Source organism: Haliaeetus albicilla, chromosome 20, assembly GCF_947461875.1.
Source record: "Haliaeetus albicilla chromosome 20, bHalAlb1.1, whole genome shotgun sequence".
NCBI classification, from domain to species: domain Eukaryota; kingdom Metazoa; phylum Chordata; class Aves; order Accipitriformes; family Accipitridae; genus Haliaeetus; species Haliaeetus albicilla.
Window position 1 is genome coordinate 23,965,245 of NC_091502.1, and position 7,920 is coordinate 23,973,164.

Here is a 7,920-nt window from a genome sequence, read left to right on the forward strand (position 1 = left end):
CACCAACCAAGTCCCCTCCCTGCTGTCCCTTTGCTACCCCAAGAAGGATAAACTCCTTCAGCCTCAAAGACTGCTTTCCAGCTGCTGGATATTTTTAATTTTTCCATCCTCTGGCATGTTTGGCCACCTTTCCTTCACTTGTCACTTAACTTGTGGAGAAAGGCAGGGTCTTGCTCCCGCACTCGTGGGGGATTTTTATCTCCAACGAAGGCGTCGGGCACTTCTTTCTTGCCATAGAAAGTGCCTGTTGAGACAATTACACGGTGACCTTGAAGTCCTCCCCTGAGCTTCTGGTTTCCTGTGGGTCTGATTTGCAGCCTTTGCTCTGAGGCAGATACATTCGTTTCCATAGGGCTGTTATTCACGTGCATTTTCTCAAGCTGTGCTTTGCCGGGGGATTCGGATCACCCTGCGACAGTGACCTGCCCTCGCCGGTACCCGCCGTCCATCACTCGTCGTGCCACCTGCGGTTTATCATCGGAAAAGACCCTGCTTTAAATCATTGATAACTATATTGAAATGCATTGGACCAAGGACTAAACCCTGAGGGTAGCCAAGGAAACAGCAACATTTTAAATTGTCAGTGAACCAGGTCTGGCTCTGCCTCATGTGGTCGTGCCAGATAAGACCAATGTTTTAATCAAAATATTATGGGTAGTAAATCAAGTGCTTTCTGGACAGCCGCCCCGCCATGCCAGTTCAATAGGCCAGAGTAGACTTATCACATCATGTTTTTAATAGGGGCCATAGCTAGAGGCGTCTGGATTATCTTTCAGGAGACTGCAAGGAGATTCTCCTTGCTTTTAAGATGGGAGCACAGAAAAATTTGTCCTCTTCTGCATTCCTCATTGAAAACAAGTAAAGCCTCAGCCACAGACCACGTCTCATATATACTTTAAAAGTACTGAAAACAAAGAATGGTGATTGTATTTGGACGGGAGAAGTGGACACATGGAGAACACAAGTGATGTGCTTTCAGGTGGGGCACCCCCATGGGTGCAAGCACTCCAGCCTGGCACTGGTGAGACTGGTGGCCCTTCCCACGGCCAAAACCAGGCCCACTGCCTGCTGTAGCACATCACGCAGCCCAGGTGAAATAGTGAACCCTCCAGGACTTTTCAGCTTGGGGGATGTGTATCTTGAGATGGTGTAGGTACGCGACAGCCCGGGTGGGTAAATATGAGCAACAGCCCCTTCCCATCCCTCCACCGCACACCGTGGATGGAGCAATGCCCCTGCAGGCTGGGGAAAGGCCAAGATTGCAATCTAACACTCCCAATGCCTTCAGCTCTCCTCCGGAACGATGCGGGTTCAAAACACAGAAAAGTTGAGCTGTTGCCGAGAGCAGGGACGGAGAATCTTTTGCAAAGAGGGACCTGCTTTAAAAAATTATCTGGTGCTTAGTCTGTCATTTTGAAGCAACTGAGCTCAGTCTTTATCAAAACATGACAGTTCTGGTTTGGACCAGTTGTTTTTACGTGGCAATCATTTGTAGAGAAATTCCCAGGGCGAGACGAGCTCCCCTGAATGCAGCCTGCTGAAACTGTGGCAGTCCGGGCAAGGGAATCACATGAGTTATTGTGATTTTGGATGTTTTAAAAGCATTTCTTGGGTTCTGCCTTGAAAACTGTTCCAGCCACCAGCCCACTACATAAACCACAAGCCCTCGCACCTCCTTCTCCTCCAGCGTGTTGTTTATAAAAACACGAGCCTTCCAAAGCCCTGCCAGCACATCTTGTCAGGATTTACTCGGCAAAGGATGGGGAGGAATATAGGAACAGGGCAAGCACTGCGTCCCTGCAGTTAACGACCCAGCATGCTCGGGCTTAAAACCAGCTCGTCTCCCACTCCTTGAATTAAATAAAACATAACCACAGCCAAAACACATCTCTGAGTTTGGACTGCGGCTCGCCACGTTGCTCAGGCTGCTCGAGGGGCTCCGAGTCCACCTCCTGAGTCACAGAGCGGAGTTTTGTAACCTCCAGTTCAGAAAATGTTTTCCTACCCCAGGGTTTCTCGGGCAGGGGAAGTCGGCGGCCAGATCATTACAGGGAGCTTGTTCAGCAAAGCCGGTCCCGCAAGTGAGATGCTGCAAGCCAGCGGGACCGCGCGATGGCTTTGATTTCTGCCTCCAAGAGCAGGAGACGAGAGGGCTCCGTGAGCTCATCATTATGCTGTTATTTTCCATCCGGGAGATACTCGTGTCCTGCAGGAGTTTTACATAACCCGACCTCATCATCCACCATCAATCTGAGCTTCAAAACCCTCAAGGCCTAAACTTGAAGCCGGAGTGTGACAAGCCTGGCAGAAGACCATCCTTAACGAGCAGGACTGCTCATCAGTGGTACCGAGATAATCAAGGCAGCAGGTTAATAAGCCACGGCAGGTCACAGGCTGGCAGAAGACTGTGTGAATACACTCCACAATGCAACCAGCAAGGTGTTCGTGAAATCGCTTCTACAAATCTTCCTCCGTGTAATCTGTGGTCCCAGATGTTAATGAAAAAATGGACTAAAACTGATTTGGAGCACATGAAGAAATAAGGACTTTGCGGTCATTTCCAATAGCTGTGCTTCATACCTGTGCTGTGTTTCCCGTCAGAAATCTCCTTCCAGCTACAGAAAATATTACCTCCATTTTACAGGTGGGACAAGTAAGGCACTGAGGTTAAATGTTTGGCCTGAGATCACACGGTTGGGGGATAAATAAGGAAAAAGCCATGATTCAAAGGCCCTGTTTTACTCACTCACTGGCGTGACTTCTTCTGGGCTGAGTTTTCTTCTCATTGTATCTCGTTACTTTGCTATCTCAGGGATGGCATTTTTAATTAGAGCTGCTCCCATATAATAAAGTGGTATTTAAAAGGGCTTGATGTCAGACTGCAAGGATCAAAGGGAATTTAGGAACGGCACTGCCACACACTGCCGGGCTGGCCAGGTCTCAATCACTGGAGGTGAGCAGGGTCTTCTTCATACCAGGATGCAACTGAAACCCAGGGTTTGCTGCATTTCAGAATTGCCTCTGGTCTTTGGGGAAGAACTGGCTGGTTTTGGTTTCCTATGTGTAATCTTCGCTGTAGGGTGGCGCTTGTTTATAAAATGGGAGCAAAAGTTTCAGCAGCAGCAATAATCTGGAGTTTCTGATTTTCAGACAACTTCAGAAGATGCTTGATTAGCACACTACATTAGATGTCCAAATCCAGCACATGGCACATTATATTGGATATCCAAATCCGGCACGTGGCAGTCCACATCAGCATGTGGCCATGAACCAGCCACAGACAAGCTCATGGCAGGAGGCACTGGAGCAAGGACATCAGTAAGGGTCAGTCAAGAATTACTTATTTCTATACTTAAAAAGTTTCTGTATTTATACTGCCCAGAATAAGCATTACTGGGGCAGGAAGAAAGTACATGAAACTTTGTCAACAGGCCAGGAGCGGGTCCCAAGGGTGGCCCATGGGTGCAACTACCTTGAGGATCTCATTGACTTGCTGCTGAGACATTCAAGGCCCAACAGGTGGGTGGCACCAAGATACAGGAGGTTTATCCTGTAAATACAACCCCTGCATTTTGATGTTAGCTGGTGGATCTCGGTAATGTCTGGGGTTTGGTCCAGAAGCCTAAAATAGCAGCTGTAAGAAGTTAGTCCCCCCCTTGAGAGTTTCTTTTCTGTCATTCTGGACATGTTCTGCCCTAAGGTCCTCTTCTGTTCATAGCAAAAGTCTTTGCTTGTACCAGCCCTGCTTCAGGGCAAATAGTCGGGGCAAGAGGATACAGCACAGCAGCATCGCTCTGCCTCTCCTCCGCACCTTCGTGCTGCCCCCCCTGCAGTGCTCCCATACCTTGGAAGTCACACCAGGAAAAGCCACCTCCAGCATTTGGTGGGACAGCACCAAGGAAGGTCACCTGCGTGCCCACGGCTTTGGGAAGCTCAGGGCTTCACACCTACACAGCTGCATTAGCACTGTAGGCTGCTCACAGAGTTTTATATTCACGTAGAAATGTATGTGTGTGTATATATATATATATATATATATACACACACACATACACACATAGAAATGTGTGTGTGTGTGTGTGTGTGTGTGTGTATATATATATATATATATATATAAAAGTGTGTGTGTTTAAAAGGAGCAGCCACAAGATGGATTTTCAGGTATTTATAAGCATTTAGGAGAAACTTCCACGCCTTCCTGCTCTCCCCCCGTGCTCACAAAGACACATACACCCCCCCCATCCCTCCTCTCCTCCCTGCAGGTGCACTTGGAGCGAGCAAAGCACCGTGTGATTGCTCGGTGCCCTACATCCCCAGGTCTTGTCATCTGGCAGCTTTTCTAAACACGGCTTTCTTCCTCTCAGCAATTCTGTGGGGACCTTGAGAAACGACTGCAGCAAACATGCCCTGGCACTTCAAAGTTGGAGGGCTGACGACTCTTGAAATGCACTTTTCTTCTTGTGTTTTTTTTTTTTAATATTCCCCTCACATGTCTAACAACACCATCTGTGCTGGCACAAGCTCTGGTTCTGGCCGTGAACCTGCACAAAAGAGTTATGCAGGTCCAAGGATGTTTTCAATATTTTCTATGATCAAGTAGGGAAAAGGAAACTCCTCTATGAAAACCCTTGGGAAGATATAAAAAGCAATCCTGGTTTTACATTTTGCAACATAAAACTACTTAGAGATGGCCAAATTCTTCCTCCTAAATTTAGATTTCTAGCTGAAACACGCAGAGGAAGACCCAGCTGCCGCACACTCCTCTACGACCAACAGAGAACAAGTGATTGAGGTCTCAGGTGGGCCGGTGGCTGGTTGTGTCTTCTGGCCATCTCTCCATCCATGGGACCATCCTCCTTGGGCTGACACCTCAGATAATTGGATGAACTGGCTCTACAGTAAAATGAAGTCAGCTGAATTTGATGGAGGAAACCCAAGCCACCCTTTTGCACTCAGCCATTTCCTTTTCGTCTTTTATTTTCCCTGCCTGGAATAAGAAATAAAATGCTCCCCAGCCTCAGAGAGAGAAACGCGCGGTGAGGAACTCAGCTCCTAAACTAGCCAACGGGATAAAATTGCAAAGCCAAAAACATCTTTCATGAGGGTCCTCATTCAGGAATGGGCTGAAGTATCCATTTCAGCCGGGACTACAACGAGCATCAGAGTCCCATCAATATTGCTCAGACGCTTTTATCTCACTTGCTCTTATCTGGGTCATTTCTCCAGCTCCGGCTGCTGTCTACTTCTTCCCCCTCATCCCAGTGTCTGTGATCTTCCAGTGCCCCATTCACACTCATTGCACATCTGTCTGTAGATTTCTCAAAGACAGGAGCCCATGAAATAGGATACCACCCCCTTATTTAGAAATATTTCTTTTCTTTCCTCACAAGACCTTCTTCCTTGTGTTTTCAGACCTCATTCTTGTTTGGTTTGCTCCTTTTCCCAGTCTCCAGTGGATTTACATCTTTCTAAGCATGCAGTGGACTGGAGTCCAGCTGTGTCATTAGTGGACTGGTCAGACTACATGGTCTTACAGTCACAATCAGCACCCGAATTAACTACAGCAGCTGCACTCAAAATACCCTCAGAAAGGCTGACTTGCAGCGTAGCCAGTATTGCTTTTAGATGGCTACTGTGCGAGCTGCCATCCAAATCCCTTAACTGATGAAATGTTAATGTTTGGTAATTTCTAAGGCTCATAGTGGAAGAAAGAGGCTGGACTAGGTGACCTCCCATGTCGATGCTAATAAACTGAATTTTAGTCTCCTGGAAGCAGACCTTTCCTGGTGCAGTTGTTGCTCTGCTGAAAAAAAGTGGAGGAGAAAGGAGGTCAGGTGGAACTGGAAGGGAGAATTTGGACTTCTTGGCTAAACAATGACAAAAAGCTCACTCCAGACCTTTGGTTTTGTACAGAATGATTGGGGCATGTTTTAAAACTTTTTCTTCTTTTACCATAGTTAATCTTTGTAACCGAAAGGCTGTTACGGAATGAGGATTTCTTTAAATATCACTTAAAAATGTAAAACAATCACTTTCAGCAATCCATAAAGGAAAAAAAAAAAACATGTTTTGACATTTCCAAAGTTTTCCCAGCATCTTTTATTGAATCTATTCAAACGTAACTCAAAGTCACAAATCATTTTCGTTGTCACGGCTGTCACTTTGACAAGCGTATTCTTGGTCCAAACACCATGGTTGCTGTCTGCTTTGGCCTCTTACCCACCAGAGGAGGCTGGCAGAGCGCACTGGCTCTTGTGGGTTCACCTTCGGGACCAGCTCTGCTCCTGGCCTTGGTCCATGACCGCATGCCCTGGAGCTGGGGGACTTGCTGGGGTATCTCTTGATTGCCAAGTCTGGCTTGTTGTCCGCACTCCCTGTACTCAATGACACATCCATTGAGACTGCAGGACAAATGTTGAACACCGTGAGCTTCCCTTCAGTCCAAACCTTGATGTGCTTTTCTAATTTCACTCCCTTGGTGCTCTGTGGTTGCTCCACACCATGCCCAAAGACTCAACAGTGGATGTGTTGGTTCTAAGAGATGGACGACCACCCGCACCAGCACAGACGCGTTGTGTTCCATGGCAAGATCCACTGGAGAGACCGTGTACCACTGTGCAGCATCCAGCCACGATCGGGGTCCTCAGGCCCTGCTGCAATACTGAAGACAATGGGAATTGCTCCATCTCAGCTGGGAAACTCTCCCCAGCAGCTAATTTTATACAAATCACTTGAGGGGGCTTGAAAATCCCTCCCCCCAACAATTCTTCCCAACATTTGGAAGGGGCATAAAATAGCAGCTTTTGAGCAATGACTGCCCCTTTCATAACTTCTTCTCTTAAAAGAAAATCTTTAAGTGTTTGTCAGTCTAACTTTTGATATTTGCTATGCCAATGGATCAAAGTGCCCTGATAATAAAAAAGAAATAAAATCAAAATACATGAAGGCTCTGGATAAATCTCCTTTTTGAAAATAATTCAAATGCAAACAATAACATAGCTGAAGCCTGCAGAAAATGTCCAGTACTCCAATTATTGGAGATAGATTTTACATAGCCTGTAAGTTTTTTTTAATATGAGTTTATTTTGACATGATCTCTGCATTTTCAGCTGTCAGGAAAGAGAAAAAAAAATCCTTCCCAGGGCCATTCAAGATAAGCCATGGTTTCCTATCTCTTTTGACTGAAATTACCAATGAAACTTCTTCTACTACTATTCCCCATCTTCCTTTGGTCTCTTCTTATTAGTCTTATCATTTTAGTGCCTCCTTTGATATATAATCCCTTTATGTTGTGCAATGATAAATCAAAATAAAGTGCACCGCTGAGTGATTTTATTGTTATTAAAAGGTCAGCTGTAAGAGGGTCCCATCCTGTCACATATCCTAGAGAATTCATGGGAGATGCATTAAAAAAAGGAGGCACCATGCTTCTTGAATACGTTTAAACACTATGATGTTCCTTCAGCTGAGCTCTGTGATGGATCTTGCAACATGATGTGGTCCAGGCAGGGCGGCAAAGGCTGGGAGAAACACATCCCTGTCCTTTGGAATGGGCTGCAAACGCCATTCCTCGTTAACAGGAACACTGAATATAGTAACAAGGTCTGCTCGTCAGGAAGGCGTTGTCTCTCCAAGTCCTTCAAAGGGATCGTGGTCCATGATGCAGAACAAGAGTCTCCATTACCCCCACCACGGCTCCCTGCTGCCCTGTCCCACTGCCTTGGCAGCAAGGGGATGCTGGGGATTGCTGAGGGAGGATTGTTTTAGGGACAATAAAACCTTCTGCAGAAGCCTTATCACCGTCTCTCTCACACGGCACTGACGTCTGAAATGTGCTCGGAGCATTTATTAAGGACCTGTCAATAAGCTCTTCCTGAAAGTGTTTTTAAGATACATCACCGCGCCTTTTCCCATCAGTTG